Source organism: Balaenoptera acutorostrata, chromosome 1 (assembly GCF_949987535.1).
Source record: "Balaenoptera acutorostrata chromosome 1, mBalAcu1.1, whole genome shotgun sequence".
Classification (NCBI taxonomy): Eukaryota; Metazoa; Chordata; class Mammalia; order Artiodactyla; family Balaenopteridae; genus Balaenoptera; species Balaenoptera acutorostrata.
Window position 1 is genome coordinate 51691268 of NC_080064.1, and position 22611 is coordinate 51713878.

The following is a 22611-nucleotide window of genomic DNA, read 5'->3' on the forward strand; positions in this document are numbered from 1 at the left end:
GCCTAAATGTCCTTTGGTAGCTCTGCTCACTGTGTGTCTGAGAAATAGTTCTGAAAAGAATACAGCTTTTATTAAATTGATTTGTTTACTTCCTTAGATATTTGATTGGCCTCAAAGTTTTCCATCATCTTCTCACCATTTACAGTATTGGACATAAAAATAAAAAATTTTATTAAACAATAAAAATGCTCTAATAAAGTAGATGTGGTAAATCCTTCCAAGTGTCAGCACAGAGAGCAATTCCGTCCATGAGAGCCAAGAGAATGGGCCTGCATCGGGAAATGCAATCCTAGTTATAGATAATATTAAAACCTATTTTTTAAAAATAAAGCAAATAAAAACCCTTACGTATTTAGACTTACAGAAGAGACAAAGTGCTGTCTGTGAGAGATTAATGAAGACCTTGGAATGTACAGACAAAGCCTCAGTATTTCCACTTATATGTGTCCTGCATTGACACTTGGCATTCAAAACTATCTCAAGTCACTTTGGTGGAGGAATTTATGAGGTATTGGGTGGCAGTCTGATTTAAATAAGTCTCTGCAAATATACTTGGTGTAAACTTACCTGTCATAGACAATGGCACTCTTTTAAGAGGGTTTTCAGATTCATCACAGTCTCTATGTTATTTTTCTTTAATCTTGGAAAATAAGGTGTTTAGCTAAGGCTGCTAATTCTTTGAAACTCTAATCATTTAAGCTGTCTAACCTTGTTCAGGGTAATTATTTCTATCCATTATCCATCATGCTAAGAAATGACAGCTCAGGGACAAGGAGACTTTTCAAGCAAATGCTTTAAGACGGCGTTTTAGTTTGCAGGCACTGGCCAATGTTAATTAAATTAAATAAACAATGACTCATGGTATAAATAGAGAACAGAGAAGCTTGCAAGAAAGAAATACAGTTCAATAAATTTAAAGCTATTTTTTCTTTCCAAAAGAAAATAAAAGAGAGCCTTTATTCTCTTGACTTTATGTTTATCTTTCTAAAATTTCAGGTGCTGTCAAAATACATTGTCTCTGAAAGTCACTTTAGACTAGCAGGGGAATCTTTCTGGATTCTATTTTAGGAATCTATTCTGTACTGGGGACACATTTTTCTAAAGGGAGAAAAATAAGCTTCTTTAGGAAACATAGGACCATGAGTTAAGCCCCTAGCCATTTTCAAGTAGGGAAACAAATCCCAGTGGATGGGAGGTGTAGGTAACATTAGTGTAACTGCCAGTATTTCTCCAATACACATCATCGTTGAGTATAACTGCTAATATCTCTCTAATATGTATCACTCTTTTCTGGCAAGTTTTAGTTGATTACCACTTTTTTGAAAATTTGTCCTCAAAGATGGATAATAATCTCAGGACGAGTGGCATGTATATAAATACGTGTAACTATTACCCACCACCTATTGCCCACATCCTTTACCTTGAGGAAGAAAATAACTGACAATCTATCCATGTGCTTTAACTTATTGTAAAATCTGCAGCTTATCAAGCTCTTAAAAATTCAGAATCTTGGAGTGCTGAAATTACATGTATGAAAAGAAAGAAGCTGCTGGGTCGCCCTTACTTTCTTTTTTCTTTTTTTTTTTAAACATCTTTATTAGAGTATAATTGTTTTACAATGGTGTGTTAGGTTCTGCTGTATAACAAAGTGAATCAGCTATACATATACATATATCCCCCTATCTACTCCCTCTTGCCTCTCCCTCCCACCCTCGCTATCCCACACCTCTAGGTGGTCACAAAGCACCGAGCTGATCTCCCTGTGCTATGTGGCTGCTTCCTACTAGCTATCTGTTTTACATTTCGTAGTGTATATATGTCCATGTCACTCTCTCGCTTCGTCCCAAATAACCGTTCCTACTCCCCGTGTCCTCAAGTCCATTCTCTACATCTGCATCTTTATTTCTGTCCTGCCCCTAGGTTCTGAAGAACCTTTTTTTTTTTTTTTTTTTTTAGATTCCATATATATGTGTTAGCATATGATATTTGTTTTTCTCTTTCTGACATACTTCACTCTGTATGACAGACTCTAGGTCCATCCACCTCACTACAAATAACTCAATTTCATTTCTTTTTATGGCTGAGTAATATTCCATTGTATATGTGTGCCACATCTTCTTTATCCATTCATCTGTTGATGGGCACATAGGTTGCTTCCATGTCCTGGCTATTGTAAATAGAGCAGCAATGAACATTATGGTACATGACTCTTTTTGAATTATGGGTTTCTCAGGGTATATGCCCAGTAGTGGGATTGCTGGGTCATATGGCCGTTCTATTTTTAGTTTTTTAAGGAACCTCCATACTCTTCTCCATAGTGGTTGTATCAATGTACTTTCCCACCAACAGTGCAAGAGGGTTCCCTTTATCCACACTCCCTCCAGCATTTATTGTTTGTAGATTTTTTGATGATGGCCATTCTGACTGGTGTGAGGTGATACCTCATTGTAGTTTTGATTTGTATTTCTCTAATGATTAGTGATGCTGAGCATCCTTTCATCTGTTTGTTAGCAATCTGCATATCTTCTTTGGAGAAATGTCTATTTAGATCTTCTGCCCATTTTCGATTGGGTTGTTTGTTTTAATGATACTGAGCTACATGGGCTGCTGTAAATTTTGGAGATTAATCCTTTGTCGGTTGCTTCATTTGCAAATATTTCTCCCATTCTGAGGGTTGTCTTTTTGTCTTGTTTATGTGTTCCTTTGCTGTGCAAAAGCTTTTATTTTTCATTAGGTCCCATTTATTTATTTTTGTTTTTATTTCCATTTCTCTAGGAGGTGGGTCAAAAAGGATCTTGCTGGGATTTATATCATAGAGTGTTCTGCCTATGTTTTCCTCTAAGAGTTTTATAGTATCTGGTCTTACATTTAGGTCTTTAATCCATTTTGAGTTTATTTTTATGTATGGTGTTAGGGAGTGTTCTAATTTCTTTCTTTTACATGTAGCTGTCCAGTTTTCCCAGCACCACTTATTGAAGAGGCTGGCTTTTCTCCATTGTATATTCTTGGCCTCCCTTATCAAACATAAGGTGACCATATGTTTGTCGGTTTATCTCTGGGCTTTCTATCCTGTTCCATTGATCTATATTTCTGTTTCTGTGCCAGTACCATACTGTCTTGATTACTGTAGCTTTGTAGTATAGTCTGAAGTCAGGGAACCTGATTCCTCCAGCTCCGTTTTTCTTTCTCAAGATTGCTTTGGCTATTCAGGGTCTTTTGTGTTTCCATACAAATTGTGAATTTTTTTTTCTAGTTCTGTGAAAAACCCCATTGGGTGTTTGATAGGGATTGCATTGAATCTGTAGATTGCTTTGGGTAGTATAGTCATTTTCACAATGTTGATTCTTCCAGTCCAAGAACATGGTATATCTCTCTATCTGTTTGTATCATCTTTAATTTCTTTCATCAGTGGCTTATAGTTTTCTGCATACACGTCTTTTGTCTCCTTAGGTAGGTTTATTCCTAGGTATTTTATTCTTTTTTGTTGCAATGGTAAATGGGAGTCTTTCCTTAATTTCTCTCTCTGATTTTTCATCATTAGTGTATAGGAATGCAAGAGATTTCTGTGCATTAATTTTGTATCCTACTACTTTACCAAATTCATTGATTAGCTCCAGTAGTTTTCTGGTAGCATCTTTAGGATTCTCTATGTATAGTATCATGTCATCTGTAAACAGTGACAGCTTTACTTCTTGTTTTCCGATTTGGATTCCTTTTATTTCTTTTCCTTCTCTGATTGTTGTGGCTAAAACTTCCAGAGCTATGCTGAATAATAGTGGTGAGAATGGTCAACCTTGTCTTGTTACTGATCTTAGAGGAAATGTTTTCAGCTTTTCACCATTGAGAATGATGTTGGCTGTGGGTTTTTCATACATTGCCTTTATTGTGTTGAGGTAAGTACCCTCTATGCCTACTTTCTAGAGGGTTTTTATCATAAATGGGTTTTGAAGTTTTTTGAAAGCTTTTTCTGCATCTATGGAGATGATCATATGGTTTTTCTCCTTCAATTTGTTAATATGGTTTATAGCATTGACTGATTTGTGTATATTGAAGAATCCTTGCATTCCTGGGGTAAACACCACTTGATTATGGTGTATGATCCTTTTAATGTGTTGTTGGATTCTGTTTGCTAGTATTTTGTTGAGGATTTTTGCATCTATGTTCATCAGTGATATTGGCCTGTAGTTTTCTTTTTTCTGACATCTTTGTCTGGTTTTGGGATCAGGGTGATGGTGGCCTCGTAGAATGAGTTTGGGAGTTTTCCTCCCTCTGCTATATTTTGGAAGAGTTTGAGAAGTGTAGGTGTTAACTCTCCTCTAAATGTTTGATAGAATTCACCTGTGAAGCCATCTGGTCCTGGGCTTTTGTTTGTTGGAAGATTTTTAATGACAGTCTCAATTTCAGTGCTTGTGATTGATCTGTTTATATTTTCTATTTCTTCCTGGGTCAGTCTCAGAAGGTTGTGCAATTCTAAGAATTTTTCCATTTCTTCCAGGTTGTCCATTTTATTGGCATATAGTTGCTTGTAGTAGTCTCTCATGATCCTTTGTATTTCTGCAGTGTCAGTGGTTACTTCTCCTTTTTCATTTTGAATTGTATTGATTTGTCTTCTCTTTTTCTTTCTTCATGAGTGTGGCTAATGGTTTATCAATTTTGTTTATCTTCTCAAAGAACCAGCTTTTAGTTTTATTTATCTTTGCTATTGTTTTCTTCATTTCATTTTCATTTATTTCTTATCTGATCTTTATGATTTCTTTCCTTCTGCTAACTTTGGGGTTTTTTTGTTCTTCTTTCTCTAATCACTTTAGGTGTAAGGTTAGGTTGTTTAATTGAGATGTTTCTTGTTTCTTGAGGTAGGATTGTATTGTTATAAACTTCCCTCTTAGAACTGCTTTTGCTGCATCCCCTACGTTTTGGGTCATCGTGTTTTCACTGTCATTTGTTTCTAGGTATTTTTTGATTTCCTCTTAGATTTCTTCGGTGATCTCTTGGTTATTTAGTAGTGTATTGTTTAGCCTCCCTGTGTTTGTATTTTTTACAGATTTTTTCCTGTAATTGATATCTAGTTTCATAGCATGGTCAGAAAAGATACTTGATACGCTTTCAATTTTCTTAAATTTACCAAGGCTTTATTTGTGACCCGTGATAAGATCTATCCTGGAGAATGCTCTATGAACATTTGAGAAGAAAGTGTATTCTGTTGTTTCTGGATGGAATGTCCTATAAATATCAACTAAGTCCATTTTGTTTAATGTATCATTTAAAGCTTGTGTTTCCTTATTTATTTTCATTTTGGATCATCTGTCCATTGGTGAAAGTGGAGTGTTAAAGTCCCCTACTATGACTGTGTTACTGTCAGTTTCCACTTTTATGGCTGTTAGCATTTGCCTTATATATTGCAGCCCTCCTATGTTGGGTGCCTAAATATTTACAATTGTTATATCTTTTTCTTGGATTGATCCCTTCATCATTACATAATGTCCTTTTTTGTCTCTTGTAATAGTCTTTATTTTAAAGTCTATTTTTTCTGATATAAGAATTGCTACTCCAGCGTTCTTTTGGTTTCCATTTGCATGCAATATCTTTTCCCATCCCCTCACTTTCGGTCTGTATGTGTCCCTAGGTCTGAAGTGGGTCTCTTGTGGATAGCATATATACGGGTCCTGTTTTTGTGTCCATTCAGCCAGTCTATGTCCTTTTTGGAGCATTTAATCCATTTACATTTAAGGTTGTTATCAATATGTATGTTCCTATTACCATTTTCTTAATGATTTTGCATTTTTTATTTTAGGTTTTTTCCTTCTCTTGTGTTTCCTGCCTAGGGAAGTTCCTTTAGCATTTGTTGTAAAGCTGGTTTGGTGGTGCTGAATTCTCTTGGCTTTTGCTTGTCTGTAAAGGTTTTAATTTCTCTGTCAAATCTGAATGAGATCCTTGTTGGGTAGAGTAATCTTGGTTGTAGGTTTTTCCCTTTCATCACTTTAAATATGTCCTGCCACTCCCTTCTGGCTTGCAGTTTCTGCTGAAAGATCAGCTGCTAACCTTATGGGGATACCCTTGTATGTTATTTGTTGTTTTTCCCTTGCTGCTTTTAATATTTTTTTCTGTGTATTTAATTTTTGATAGTTTGATTAATATGTGTCTTGGCACGTTTCTCCTTGGATTTATCCTGTATGGAATTTCTGTGCTTCTTGGACTTGATTGACTATTTCCTTTCCCATATTAGGGAAGTTTTCAACTGTAATCTCTTCAAATATTTTCTCAGTACCTTTCCTTTTCTCTTCTTCTGAGATCCCTATAATTCGAATGTTGGTGTATTTAATGTTTTCCCAGAGGTCTTTGAGACTGTCCTCAATTCTTTTCATTTTTTTTCCTGTATTCTGCTCTGCACAGTTATTTCCACTCTAATCTTCCAGGTCACTTATCCATTCTTCTGCCTCAGTTCTTCTGCTATTGATTCCTTCTAGGGAATTTTTAATTCCATTTATTGTGTTGTTCATCATTGTTTGTTTGCTCTTTAGTTCTTCTAGGTCCTTGTTAAACGTTTCTTTTATTTTCTCCATTCTATTTCCAAGATTTTGGATCATCTTTACTATCATTACTCTGAATTCTTTTTCAGGTTGACTCCCTATTTCCTCTTCATTCATTTGGTCTGGTGGGTTTTCACTTTGCTCCTTTGTCTGCTGTGTGTTTCTCTGTCATTTTGCTTAGCTTACTGTATTTGGGTTCTCATTTTCGCTGGCTGCAGGTTCATAGTTCCCGTTGTTTTGGTGTCTGCCCCAGTGGATAAAGTTGGTTCAGTGGGTTGTGTAGGCTCTCTGGTGGAGGGGACTGGTGCCTGTGTTCTGGTGGATGAGGCTGGATCTTGTCTTTCTGGTGGGCAGGACCGTGTCTGGTGGTGTGTTTTGGGGTGTCTGTGACCTTATTATGATTTTAGGCAGCCTCTCTGCCAATAGGTGGGGTTATGTTCCTGTCTTGCTAGTTGTTCAGCATAGGGTGTCCAGCATTGTAGCTTGCTGGTCATTGAGTGGAGCTGGGTCTTAGCATTGAGATGGAGATCTCTGGGAGAGCTTTTGCCATTTGATATTACATGGAGCTGGGAAGTCTCTGGTGGACCAGTGTTCTGAGCTCAGCTCTCCCACCTCAGATGCACTGGCTTGACACCCAGCCGGAGCACCAAGACCCTGTCAGCCACATGGCTTTTGGAAGTCTGAGGTCTTCTGCCAGCATTCAGTAGGTGTTCTGTAGGAGTTGTTCCACATGTAGATGTATTTCCAATGTATTTTTTGGGAAGAAGTTGATCTCCACATCTCACTCCGCCACCATCTTGAACGTCTCTTTGCTGTTATGACTAATCATAAATTGTACTATATTACTGGTTCATTATAAAAGGATATAACTCAGGAACACCCAGATGCAAGAGATGCATAAGGCAAGGTATGTGGAAAATGGCAAGGAAGTCTGCATTCCCTCTCAGAGCTCGCCCTTCTCCCCAGATCTCCACGTGTTCACACCACCCTTATTTTCTATTTATTTCCCTTTCTCCTTTTGCTGTGCCTAGTAGAGCCATAGGAAAGATTAATGCTTCACAAATATATCAGTGACCTTTACTATATGAACATATCCTGCTAATTTTGGGGATTTACATAAAGTAACTTGCAAGTTCCTTGAGTTCAGAGACTATGTGTTATTCATGTTTGAATGGCTCCCATAGCCCAATGGCCCCCAGTGGGAATGATATATGTAGCATTTTTTGCAGCCTGAGCCTAAGTGAGATCACCACTGGATCCAAGCGTGTCTAGAAGCCGTTTGGAGGATGCCTTCAAGGTTTTATTTTTTGAGGACGCAGTAAACTTGAAAAGAACACATTCTACAGGAAGAGAAAATCAAAGATCACAAGTTGGGATAAAACTTAGTGTTGGAGTAGAAGAATAAGTGTAATTTCACGTCTCTCATTCAGATTTTCTGTTTACCCAATTCCTATCAGTTCATGGTTGAATCCCATCTTTCTAGGACTCCAGTGAAACAATGAATAATAAATAAGTAAGCAGACAAATAAGTAAACAAATAGCTGTATGTTACAGTGTGAACAGCAACTCCTGAAATAAGAGGAAATAATACCAGTGGCTACAGCAATAATGGAAGACAGAAACTTTGATGAAAAACTCAATACCCTCAACAGCAACCTTGGCACAGATCTCAATGGGCAGACCAGCAGTGGGTAGGGAGGGTTTGTAGACAGTAGCAGACTGCACGTTGGTGTGATCAACATGAAGCACCACACTTGGGCAATGTTCTTGATGACTATTAAATGTAGTGTTGGCCAGCTCACCAAGGACAGGACATGACATACTGGAGCCATTTCCTTTCTCTTCTGTCATCAACCTCTTTCCTGCCTGAAAGAGAACAGTATCTGAAAGGTCAGCCATATCATCTTTTCTACTTATGATAGATAGCATTATTAAATGAAGGAAATGCCATGGGCTGGTATATCTGGATTTTAGCTAGGTATTTGCTGGTGTTTCAAATTCATCTTATAGGCAACATGGAGGAATACATCTTGGTGATTCTAAAATGTTTGAGCTACTTACTCAAAGTAAAAGGCCTCCAGTGTCATAACTATTCCCATAACAGACTGAGAAAGCTTATGGGAAGGAACTTACCCTTAAGGGAAGAGGGTCATGGTGTAAAATCTGTTTTAATGACAGAAAAGCAGAATGAAAGTGTGAATGATGTCTGAAAGATGCTTACCAAATGGGGAGATGGCCCAGAGGAGAAAATGACAATCAAGTCAGATACAAATAGTTCCCATAGGCTGGACCATTGGGCCAAATCTAACATAATGAGTGAGGTATAAGTGAAAGAGTGCTTTTCCTTTTTCTAAACATGCAAGCTGGGGTAGTGAGAATGATATGATATGTTCAAATAGAATAAAGCGAGTTGCATTGACTTTTTTTGGTTTATATTCTTAACATTAAATCAAACCTATTTCTCCAGTAAATTACAAATTATATCCAGTTTCCTTTCCAATTCTTAAGAGATGAGTACTTTCTGGGATAATAATGTGGATAAATAAAGTTTTTGAGTTCTCTCCATGTGAAAGTCAGCTGTTGCATGGTGACAGACACTAGTGAGGAAGGATAATTCTAGGTTGGGAGTTATCAGGATATTGAATGTGAAATTAACCCAAACTATCCCCTATATCCTTAGGCTTTTTTCACAGGCATTTGCCTCAGGAAAATTTCCAAATGTTTGAGGATTTTCCAGATACTGTTCTGATCTGACTTCTGATTTAATTGTGTTACAGGCAGAGAAGATACTCTGTGTGATTTTAGTCTGTTGAAACGTATTTAGACTTGTTTTGTGTCCCAGCATATGGTCTATTATGGTGAATGTTTCACATGCACTTTAAAAGAATGTGTATTCTACATTATTGAGTATAGTGTTCTGTAAATGTCAATTAGGTGAAGTTGGTTTATAGTGTTGTTCTATATCCTTACTGATTTTTTTGTCTACTTGCTCTATCAATTATTGAGAAAAAGGATGTGATATCTCCAACTATAATTGTGTATATGTTTATTTAACTCTTTAGATTTCAGTTTTTGCTTCATGGATTTTGAAGCTCTGTTATTAGGTTCATACACATTAAGACTATTACATCTTTTTGATGAGTTGGTGGCCCATTTATAACTATGAATGCCCCTTTTCTATTTCTGGTATATTCCTTGTCTGAAAGTCTACTTTGTTTGATAGTAACATAGCCATTCTAGTTTTCTAATGATGCTTGTATATCTTTTACTCTCTTTTTACATTTAATCTGAGTCTTTAACATTTGTTCTTTTGTAAACAACATAGAGTCTTGTTTTTCTATCCAGCTTGACAATGTCTGCCTTTTAATTGGGGTTTTCATCATTTTCACTTAATGTATTTGTTTAAGTCTAACATCTTGTTATTTGCTTTCTATTTTTTATATTTGTCCTTGTTACTTTTCACTCTTCTGAAGAAAAGTTACAAGACATTCTTATATTTGCTCTCATGTATGCTGTGTGTCTTCTGACCAAACCCCTTCCTGGATGCTTTCAAGATTTTTCTCATTCACTGATTTTCAGAATTTTGATTATGATATGCATTGGTGTGATTTTCTTTTTGTTCATCCTTTTGTGGGTTTTGAGTTTGTTTTTGTTTCTTTAGCTTCTTGGATATGTGGTTTTATAAAATTGATAAAAAATATTTAACCATTATTGTTTCAAATGATGCTTCTGACCATCCTTTCTCTGGGACTTCAGTTAAATATACACTAGCATCCTTAATATTGTCCCTTTTGTCACTGTAGCTTTGATAATTTTTTAGTGTTTTTTCTTTGTGTTTCAGTTATGATACATTCTATTGCTATGTCTCCAAGTTCAGTGCTCTTTTCTTTCATAGTGTCTACTCTGTTGTTAACCTCATCTAATGATTTTTAAAATGTTTTAGATACTATATATTTTTAACTCTAAAAATTCTTTTTTATATATTAAATTTCTCTCTTTATTATGTTCAAATTTTCTTTTAAATCCTTAATCATATTTATAATAGCTGTTTTAAAGTCCCTATCTGCTAATTTTATCAGTTCTTACATTTCTGAGTCTGTTTCTATTGACTGTTTTTCTCCTGGTTATTAGTCAGATTTTCCTGTGTTTCTTCACATGTACTGTAACTTTTTATTAGATACTCAATTTGCGGATGTAACATTGTTGAGTGTATGGATTTTGTTGTCATCCTTTAAAGATGTTGAATTTGGTTTTCACAGGTCATGAAGTCCCTTGCAGATCAGCTTAATTCTTTTGAGCCTTATTTTCAAGATTTTAAAAAGGTGATCAAACATATACTATACTCTATGTCTAACTTAGACTTACTACACAGTCATGATCCTTCTAAGGGCCCTACTGAGTGCCCCACATGTTCAACAAGGTTTCTGCACTCTGGATGGTTAGAACTGGAAATTCTTCCAATGCTGTGTGTGCTCTGGAAATTGTTCAGCTACAGCCTTGTAGTAAGTGTTCTTTCCATGATAGTTATTCTTTGTTTGGCTTCACGTATTTTCATGTTATGCATGTGCTGCTCATGTTCAGCCAGACTCAGGGAAATCCATGCAGATTTATTGAACTTTTTCTCTCCATAACTCCTATTTTTCCCATTATTTTACCTTGGAAATTACATGTGCATCAGTCTCCCAAATTCTGATTTCTATCCCCTTTCAGAGAGACCATTGTTCTGTCTGGGCTCCCCCTTTCCTGTAATGATACAGAAAATGCCTCCAGGCAGAAAATTTGGACAACTGTAGGACTTACCTTGTTTGTTCCCCTTTATCAAGGATCACTCTCCTGTACTGCTTGCTGCTCAGTGTCAGAAATCAACTGTTCACATAGTTTGTCTAGTTTTCTAGTAGTGTGCTATACAAGGTTAACTATACCACAAGTTACTGCAATATGATTGGAAGCAAAGTTGATAATGTAGGTTTTAATCCCTTATCTTGATGTAAGTTTTTCCATTTTTCCATTCTCCCAGAACAAGCAGATTTTTAAAGTAACATATATAGTTTTTCCATGTACTTTTGACAGTTCTATTACATACACTACACTTGCAAGTTTTGTGAATTTCAGTAAGTTCTTAAACATATCCAAGACTCAGTTTCCTTAATTAAAAATGGGAATAATAGTACTAATCTCATGAAAATATAAGTAATCAGATATATAAAGCCTGGGCTTTAAAAGAAGATTGATAAATGGTTCTGTCACAAAAATTTTCTTCAAAAGAGGCAGAATTTTATGGTTACTTATATTTGTCTCCAGTCAATTGTAAAATAACCCTTATCTCTCTTATAAATCAAACAACCAACTAGATGCAAGTTAAAAACAGTGATCTCATATTACAATATTTTAATTATTCCCCTGTATCACTAAAGAATAAACTGTTGTTCCCTCTGTGCCAAAACTTAATTGACTACTCAGGTCAATAATATTTTTATATAGCACCTTTCAGAAACCACAAGGGAATTAAAAACTACACATACAGGATCACTTAAATTTTTTCTATCCCTGGCTCTTGGCCACCACTATATAGTTTGATCCCACACAGGATTCTAAAATGATATTCCAATTTCAAAGCCAAGATACACATACCATTCTTTTTCTTTGTTAATAGGATAGAATACAGACCCCAATAAACCAGCCAACAACATTCTAAACGCCAAAACAGAGCTTATTGACTTCCACAATAACTTGACTTCCTTATGCTGTCAGGCTTACAAAAATAAAACCCAGTGAAGATGGAGATGTACCCCAGGGCCTGGGAAAGGGGTACATCAGTGAGGAAGAGGTCAGTTCAATTTATTACATAAGTAACCCAAGAGTGTTTGGGATGATTGGAATCTTATAGATCACCTAGTTCTGTGGTTTACAAACTGTACTCCAAGCATGGAGCAGGTGGGGATGGGGCAATGGGAAATGGGAGGTTAAATTGGCAGGGCCCTAGACAGCCTCCTTTTATCATGCAGAATAGCTCCAGTGTTTTATTTGGGTTTTACAGTATGATTTATTTGAAAAAAAATAGTTATGCTGCTAACCAAAATTGTTCACTGATCATGGTTTAGTCAAATAACCTCATTTTACAATGGAGAGTGACAACTAAAGAATGACTTCATGCAAGTTTACACAGCTAGTTAGTGGCATTGCTATGACTATAATTCAACTTCCTGGTCTCCCAGGCTACTGTTTCTCACAAAGAAAAAGGAGGTATCTAGAGGGCAAGTTTTCCAACTGTTCCTTATTTGTTCTTCTCACTGTATTCCAGTTCACGTGCTAGGTTCTAGGGAAACAAAAATAAGGTTAATGTCAAATAGGAAAAAAAACATACTAGTATAACAATAATTATAATACAGTGTTGTGAGTGCATTTTGAAGGTAAAACAGAGTGCTACCAGAATGCAGAGGAGGGACATATAAATCTTACTGGGGGTGAGAAGGTAGGTAATATCAGAGAAGCATCTTGACAGACGTTAAGATACTGGCAGAAAAAGAGGAGAGAGTTTTCTTCCCAATAGAGGGAACAATATGTGCAAAAGCCCTGAAATGAGAGAAAGGTTTGTATTCCAGGGTGGTGATGTCAATAAGAGGGAGGAAGAGGAAGCCCTGGACACTCCTTCTCCCCATGGGCACACCAATTGAACAATTCTACACAGACCAACAACTCCCTTTGTGATGAATCCAGAAACCAGTCGAGAGGCTCCTGCACCCAGGGCAAACAGGAAACCAACCATATCAAAGCTGATTGAGAAGCTCCCTAACCATAACCCCTCTCCCAGCACAGCATCACATGATTGGGAGCAAATGCCCAGCTCCCAGATTCTCCCTGGGAAGGGAGGAAAGGGACTGGACCAGATGTCCAATGTTCTGATGTTTGTGGAGGCTACTCGAGGGGCTGGTTTCTCCCTTGTCTGAATCTGAGCACTAACAGGAAAGCTCCCAGATTCAGAACCTCTGAGAACAAAAATGGTGGCCTGACTAGCATGTAAGCACTTGCCATAGCCTCTACCCCGGCTCAGCACAGAGCAAGAGGGTGAAAAACCCCAGATCCCATCTTCTCCCTGGGGAGGGAAAGAGTTGGGCCATGTGTCTAATCTTCCAAATTTTCCAGTGGCGGCCCAGGGGATTGGCTCTGTCTCAGAGTGCTGACAGAACCTGGTGTGTTCTAGATGTCTGGAAGCTGCTGAGAACCACACAGCAGTTTGGACTAGCATGCAAGCACTCACAATAGGCCCTCCCACTGTCTCAGCACAGAGCAAGAGGGTCAAAAATCCCAGATCATAGATTCTTCTTGGGAAGAGGAAGAGTTGACTGTGCATCCAATGTTCTGACATGTCAAGCACCTGCCAGAAAATCTGACTTCTGTCTACCCAGTCTCAGAACACTGACTGAACCTGGTGTACGCTTGATGACTGAGAACCACTGAGAACAAAGGTGAAGTTTTGGACTAGTACCTGATCACCTGCCAGAGTTTCTTTCTGGCAAGAGAGGAACGTGTTTAGTAAGACTCTCAGCCCCTGGCTTTTCCTGGGAAGGGCAATAGAAGATTCAAACATACAACCAATGTTCAGACTTTTCAGGTGGCTTCCCAAGGAACTAGCTTCAGTCTCTCCAGTTTCAGAGCATGGAAAGACTCAGCATACTCCAGATGTCTAGAAGCCACTGAGAACAAAAGAAGGAGCTGGAGGCATGCTGCTGCTCCAGAAGACTCATGGTACAGCAGACAGACACCAGAGGGAGCAAGAAATTATGAACGCCTGAAAAAAAGGAGACCGGGAAATTTCTCTAATTGGTAATTTACACACAAAAGTGCAGAGAAGTCACATACACAGAGAAGGTTTGAGTGGCCCCCAGAATCTCGGGCCAAACTGATTGATGAAGGTCTCCTGGATGAGCCCAGTCCATGAAGACTGAGTGAGGTGGCTGTTTTCTCCTAATGCACAGACAGCAATACAAAGCATAGAATGTAGGAATGAATGAATGAGTGAATTAAAGAAAGGAAGGAAGAAACATGAATAGAATGAAACTAGACCCTTATCTTACACCATATTTGCAGACCATATATCTGATAAGGAGTTAATACTTAAAATATATACCGAATCCCTACAACTCCATAACAAGAAAATAATCTGATTAAAAAATGAGCAAATGACTTGAATAGACATTTTCCCAAAGAAGACAAATCACCAACAAGTATATGAAAAGATGCTCAACATCACAAATCATAAGGGAAATTCAAATCAAAACCACAATGAAATATCACCTCACATGTATTAGGATGGCTACTATTAAAAAACAAACCAAAAAAAGAGAGAAGTTTTGGCAAGGATATGGAGAAATTGGAACCTTTGTACACTATTGTTGCTAATGAAAAACAGTCCAGCCATTATGGAAAACAGTTCTGAGGTTTCCATATAAGTAAGATAGAGCTACCATATTACCTAGCAATTCTACTTCTGGGTATTAACTCAAAATAATTGAAATCAGGATCTTGAAAAAATATTTACACTCCCATGTTTATTGCAGAATTATTCACAACAGCCAAGATGTGAATACAACCTAAATGTCCATTGAGGGACTGATGAGTGGATAAAGAAAATGGGACATATACACACAACAGAATATTATTCAGGCTTAAAAAAAAGTAAATCATGCCTTATGTAATAACATGGTTGCACCTTGAGGGCATTATGCTCAGTGGAATAAGCCAGTGACAGAAGGACAAATACTGCATGAGTCTACTTTGATGAGATATTTAAAATAGTGAAACCCAAAGAAGCAGAGAGTGGAACAGTGGTTGGCAGGGGTTGTGGGGAGGAAAAAGTGGAAAGTTGCTGTACAAGGGATGTAATTTCAATTATGCAACATGGATAAATTCTATAGATCTGCTGTACAACATTGTACCAATAGTTAAAAATACTGTTTTGTATACTGAAAAAATTTATTAAGAGGGTAATCATGTTAATGTCCTTACCAAACACACACACACACACACACACACACACACAAATTATGTTCTAGGAATGGTAAAAGATTAGTGTAGCAGGAAATCAGGCTACAAGGGAGACATCTGCATGACAGATGAGAAATAAACGAGGTTAGGCCACACAGACCTTGTATGTTTCAACCTAAAGAAGCTAAGGAAGGAGCCACAGTCACCAGTACTGTACCAGTCAATCCCTCTAGACTCCAGAGTGATGGCCCAGCCCTTGCTTCCCTCATACATTCTGATCACTTGCCTCATAAGGGATACACCTATTTCCAGGTCACTGCCTAATTACCCACAACACTGCCTCTGCTCTGCTGTTCTTAAGGGATCTTTCTTTAGCTGTCATCTTATTACAACTGATTAGTGAACTCTGGAAAGAAGTTTAAGAAATGTGGAACTCAGATACTGATTTCCATTGACTATTTCTCTGCCTGATCTGTAAAAATATTTCAAGGAATAGAAAAACAGTGAAGGCATTTGTATTTGTGGATAGTTCATATCAGCTGGGCGTGGTTCACATCTTCAGCTATATCAGCCATGAAGGAAGTATTCTGAATCAGAGCTTGGATTTTACATTGCTCTTGAGGTGCCAAACAACAGCAGCAGCAAAAAAAATTAATAGAATCAGAAATGGAATCCTCTTATAATAAAGCATACATCACAGCAATGATATTATTGCTCCCAGTGGAAAAACATATACACACACATCTATACATACAGATGTTACATGACTGTATTGCCAAAGGCAAATCATGATGAGTTGAAAAGTTTTGTTTGTTTCTCTTTTACTCCAGCTTTGCCAAAATTCTGGAACTCCATGATCTCCAGGGTGAAATGTGCTTTGGGTTACAGCTTTGCTTCTTGCTAACAATGTGTTGAGAGGTTATGTAACTGTTTAAATTTCAATGTTCATATCTATAAAATGGAAATAACAGTTAATCCGTTTTTCTCCTAAGTAAATTAAATCCAGTTTATTTAATTTAGATTATATAACTGCTTTATCTTGAGTTGTATTTAAATTGAGGTTAAACATCAGAAAGTATGGGGTTAAGACTTGACTATGTTTGTTCTGGGACTTGTAACTGAGAGCTGGTCAAAACTAATCTTTCTACAAGACTGACTCTTGAACCAGTACCCAAGCCCCTCTCTCTGGTGGTTGTGATGCTGATTTCACTGACACATTAAACCTGACAGGTTGGACAAGGCAGCTGAAGGAATACTACAACCATCAGTACCATTAAAGGTGGAGCTGTATTTATTTCCATTTCTCTAAGAGTTGGGTCAAAAAGGACTTTGCTGTTATTTATGTCATAGAGTGTTCTGCCTATGTTTTCCTCTAAGAGTTTTATAGTGTCTGGCCTTACATTTAGGTCTTTAATCCATTTTGAGTTGACCTAATGAAACTTAAAAGCTTTTGCACAGCAAAGGAAACCATAAACAAGATGAAAAGACAACCCTCAGAATGGGAGAAAATATTTGCAAATGAAGCAACTGACAAAGAATTAATCTCCAAAATTTATAAGCAGCTCATGCAGCTCAATATCAAAAAAACAAACAACCCAATCCAAAAATGGGCAGAAGACCTAAATAGACATTTCTCCAAAGAAGATACACAGATTGCCAACAAACACATGAAAGGATGCTCAACATCACTAATCATTAGAGAAATGCAAATCAAAACTACAATGAGGTATCACCTCATACCAGTCAGAATGGCCATCATCAAAAAACCTACAAACAATAAATGCTGGAGAGGGTGTGGAGAAAAGGGAACCCTCTTGCACTGTTAATGGGAATGTAAATTGATACAGCCACTATGGAGAACAGTATGGAGGTTCCTTAAAGAACTAAAAATAGAACTACCATATGACCCAGCAATCCCACTATTGGGCATATACCCCGAGAAATCATAATTCAAAAAGAGTCATGTACCACAATGTTCTTTGCAGCTCTATTTACAATAGCCAGGACATGGAAACAACCTATGTGTCCATCAACAGATGAATGGATAAAGAAGATGTGGCACACATATACAATGGAATATTACTCAGCCATAAAAAGAAATGAAATTGAGTTATTTGTAGTGAGGTGGATGGAACTAGAGTCTGTCATACAGAGTGAAGTAAGTCAGAAAGAGAAAAATAAATACCGTATACTAACACATATATATGGAATCTAAAAAAAAAAAAAGGTTCTGAAGAACCTAGGGGCAGGACAGGAATAAAGACGCAGACATAGAGAATGGACCTGAGGACACGGGGAGGGGAAGGGTAAGCTGAGATGAAGTGAGAGAGTGGCGTGGACTTATATATACTACCAAATGTGAAATAGATAACTAGTGGGAAGCAGCCACATAGCACAGTGAGATCAGCTCGGTGCTTTGTGACCACCTAGAGAGGTGGGATAGGGAGGGTGGGAGGGAGACGCAAGAGGGAGGAGGTATGGGGATATATGTATATGTATAGCTGATTCACTTTGTTTTAAAGCAGACACTAACACACCATTGTAAAGCAATTTTACTCCAATAAAGATGTTTTTTTTAAAAAAAGAAAAAGGTGGAGCTGTAATTTAAGTGAGAACCCCATGAAGTGGCCTGGCACCGGAGGCAAACGATGGCTATATTACAGAATCAGAATCATTCGCCTAAAAATAAAAAGAGTAATTAGCTGTTCACTACCTTATAAACCTTAGGTAATTACAGATCCGAGAATTCTGAAAAATTAAAATAAACATCATTTAAAAATGGGGAAAAGTAATGAGAGCTATTTGTAGCCTGCCGAAGTGATTTTCAGCAGACCAGTCTAGCAGGACTGTCAAGATCATATCTCGAATCATGTTAATGTGAACATTTATCACTCAAACCTCATCTCTACATTAGCTAATTGAAGCCATTTAAATTAAGCAACAAGACAATTTAGGCTAGACATAGGGCGTAAGACTTGTCAGTGAAGTTCAAAATAACTCATCTTGATCCCAGAAGATCATAGAATCTTTGTGTTGTAAGGAATATTAGGGTGTCAGCTAGCTCAGTCTCCCACTCACACATAGAACCCCAGTATAATATCCATCTCTGTGCTTTGTCGATTTTTTGTGTGTGTAATTTTACAGATACAAAATTCACTAACTCATAGGAAGGTTTTGTCAGTTCTAATTGTTAAAAAGATTTTTCTGTATTTTATATGAAATATCTTTCTTTTTCACTTCCATTCATTTGTTTTAGTTTGGCTCGGGACCACGAAACACCCCTACCCACTACAATGCATGTGCTTTTCCGCTGTCTGAAGACATTTCTCAGGCCTTCCTTGATCCTCTCTTTTCCCAGCTAAATATCCTGGTTTCCTTGGATGTACTTCATGAGACAGAGTTCTCATATTATGCTCCCAGCTGTCCTCTGCTCAAGGTAATTCAGTTTCTCTGTGTTTTTTCTTAAAAATGATCTCGCATAACAGAACATATCTTTTTGACATATGACATCATCTATACACAATTTTTGTCTTATTTTTTGTTTTGTTTGTCTTTAGTTTTCTTTTTCTCTTTTTTTTAAATAAAATGTTTAAAAAACATTTATTTTAAAAAAATTATTTATTTTTTGGCTGCGTTGGGTCTTCATTGCTGCGCGCGGGCTTTCTCTAGTTGCGGCAAGCGGGGGCTACTCTTTGTTGTGGTGTGCGGGCTTCTCATTGCAGTGGCTTCTTTTGTTGCAGAGCGCAAGCTCTAGGTGCAAGGGCTTCAGTAGTTGTGGCACGTGGGCTCAGTAGTTGTGGCACACGGGCTTAGTAGCTCCGTGGCATGTGGGATCTTTCCGGACCAGGGCTCAAACCCATGTCCCCTGCATTGGCAGGCAGATTCTTAACCACTGCGCCACCAAGGGAAGTCCCTGTTTTTAGTTTTCATATTGACCTGTTGGATTGTCCAAATCTCTGGACAAACAAAAGTCGGCTCTTGGCTAAGTGAACAATTATGTTGCAAATCCTAGATATATGCCCTTTCAAAATTAATATAGAATTCTTCTGAGTTAACAATCTAGTTGCTAGAAGACAAGCAAATAATTATCGGAAGAAATTAGGATAGTTTAGTATAACTGATTTTTGAATATTGAACCAGATTTGCATCCCTGGAATAAACCTCACTTGGTCATGGTATGTAATTCTTTTTTAGGTTGCTGATTCCTATTTGCCAGTATTTTGTTAAGCATTTTTGTGACTATATTCTTGTGAGATATTGTTTTGTAGTTTTCTTTTTTTGTATTGTCTTTGCCTGGTTTCGGTATCAGGGAAATATGAGCTTAATAAAATGAATTGGGGAGTGTCTTCTCGTGTTTTATGAAAGAGGTTATGTAGAATTGGAGTTGATTCTTCTTTAAAGTTTTTATAGATTTCTCTAGTGAGACCATCTGATCCTTACCTCACACTATATTCATGGATTAACTCAAAATAAATCATAGACCTAAATGTGAGAGTTAAAACTTTAAACCTTCCAAAAGAAGATATAAGAGAAAATCTTTGTGACTTTGGAGCAGGCAAACATTCCTTAGGTAGAACACAAAAAGTACAACTTACACTCTGTTGCCTGTGTCTCACAGTGATCACTAATGGCAGATTGAACCAATTCATACTGGAGCATTTGATTGATGACTAGCAGATTAATTACCTGATATACTTATATTGAAATAAGTATCATGCTTTTGATGAGGTTTAGGTCTGATTTAAGGACTTATTATTAGAAAAATCAGGGAAATAAAAATCCAAGTTAACTATTAACTCCAAAAAATTAATTTGTACAATACAAGATACATAATTTTAATATCTTGAGTAGCTCAGATATGAGCAATGATTGTATGATCATGTCAACACTGATTATTCACTTATTCAAAATTGTTGATAGCTATGCATCTTAGGAGAGTGAAAATAGAGGAAAAATAGGATTGGTGAGGCAGGTTGTAAAAGAGTTAAAATGTAATCTTCAGTAGCAGGAAGTCACTAAATAATGTCTAAAGTTGAAAAAACAACAAAAAAGCCATATAGTCATATTATTAGAAGTAATCTAAGTGCCTGAGTGGGAAATGAGATTGCTAAATGAATTAAAAGTTAGGTGGGGAGTTAACCTAGTGGGTAGATGAGGAAACGTGTGGCATGAGAGGGGGTGTGGAATAGCAGAGATGAAAGAAACATGGGATTTCAATTTTTTAAAAATCTGTTAGTAATATCTATCTTTAGATACAGTTCTTACTTTGATAAAAATAAACAGTGCATCAAATGAAAAGGAAGTGGGGAAGGGAGAAGGGAAGAGGAGAAAGAACACTGTAGTTAAGTTGCTTCACTGCACAGATAATGAATGTAACCTTGCGGGGTAAATGAACTAAAACTAGCTGCATGTTATGCAGATAGGTATTTATTGCTTGGAATAAAAAATTGCAGTAACAACATCTTATGTCTGTAGAAGAATCTCACGTAACTTGGACAAAAATGAAGATGCTTGTTAGATGATTTCATATTGATAACCAAGATATTAATCACTATTGATAATCAAGCTATTAGTGTGTAAAATGCATATTCAGAAATGAATAGTACTAGGTAACATTTATTTAGCACTTACTATATGCTGGGTAATTTTCCTAAATACTTTTTTTTTTTTTTAAGTTAAATCCCCACCCAGCCCTAGAAGTAGTAATTATTATTATTGCTGTTTTACCATTTAGTTGATGAAACTTGTCCATGGTCACTACTATGAAGTGATGGAGCCAAGATTCAATCCCAGGCAAGCTGACTTGGTACCCCATGAATATCAAGTGGAACAAAGCAGTATTTCTAACGTAGTTTATTATTTTATACAATATATTATAATATGTATAATTAAATTAATGCATGAAATAATAAAAGGAAACATTTCATTCTTTCATCTCTAGTCTCTATTCTTCTACTAGAATTTTATTTATTCAAGTAAGTAAAAAGCATTTTGGTTGGTGGAGGGTAGGAAATATTGGGAAAATCAGATCATTTTTATTCATTGTTGCTCTGTTTTATGGCATATTTGTTAATATAGGAAGCTTTCCCTGACCAACAGTATAGGTTATATATTTACTATTATGAGCTTTCATAGCATCCCATACTTTTCCTTTTATGACAACTAACTATAATTCAAATTTTAAAGTTACATTGTAAATGTCTGTCTAATTTTCTAAACTATAAGTTTTGCAATGACAGGTACCTTATCTTTTTTCACTGTTGCTTAGTATCCATCACAGTGGGTGTCACGTGGCATACACTGAACATTTGCTAAATAAATGAAATATCCGTGATGTGAATGCAGTGACATTTTAGCTAATTTTCTATGGAATTGAATTAACTTCTTTTTTCTCTTTGCTGTTATAAGCAATGCCTAAATGAGTATCCTTATACATATATCTTTTACATTTATATAATTATTCCCTTATGATCAATATCTATATGTGAAATTCTTGGGTCAGGTTGTATGCACATTGCCAGACTGCCCTTTCCATTTATTATGAATTTGTACTCCCATCTATAATGTATGCATTTGTTAAGGCAATGTTAGCTATTTAAACTGACAAATCCGTGTCTTAGTGGCTTAACAAAAGGGAAATTTATTTCTTATTCATATAAAATTCATTTAATGGGGGATTTCATAGTGGGAGGCCATATAGTCACTGAGACCCAGGTTGATGGAGTCTGCCAACTTCCATATATGGCTACCAAAGTCTCCCTGACCTTCTAAATCCACCCAGCAGTTAGGGAAAGAAGAGAGTATATGTACACATGTTGAGAGTAGGAGTGAGAAGGACAGGGGATGTTATGAGCCTGACCTAGAAGTGGCATATATCATTCTGCTGTATGTCATTAGTCAACACTGAGTCAAGTGATACCTATGTGCAAACAAGAAACATAACCCAGCTGTTTACATCAGAGGAAATAATCACCTACAGTGAATAGCTAGTTGTTATCTGCTAGTGTATGCTATGCCTTGTCAAAAAAATAAATAGAAGCCGTCTTTTAAACCTTTGCCAATATGAGAGGGTAAAAGATAATCTGTCTTACTTTCATTT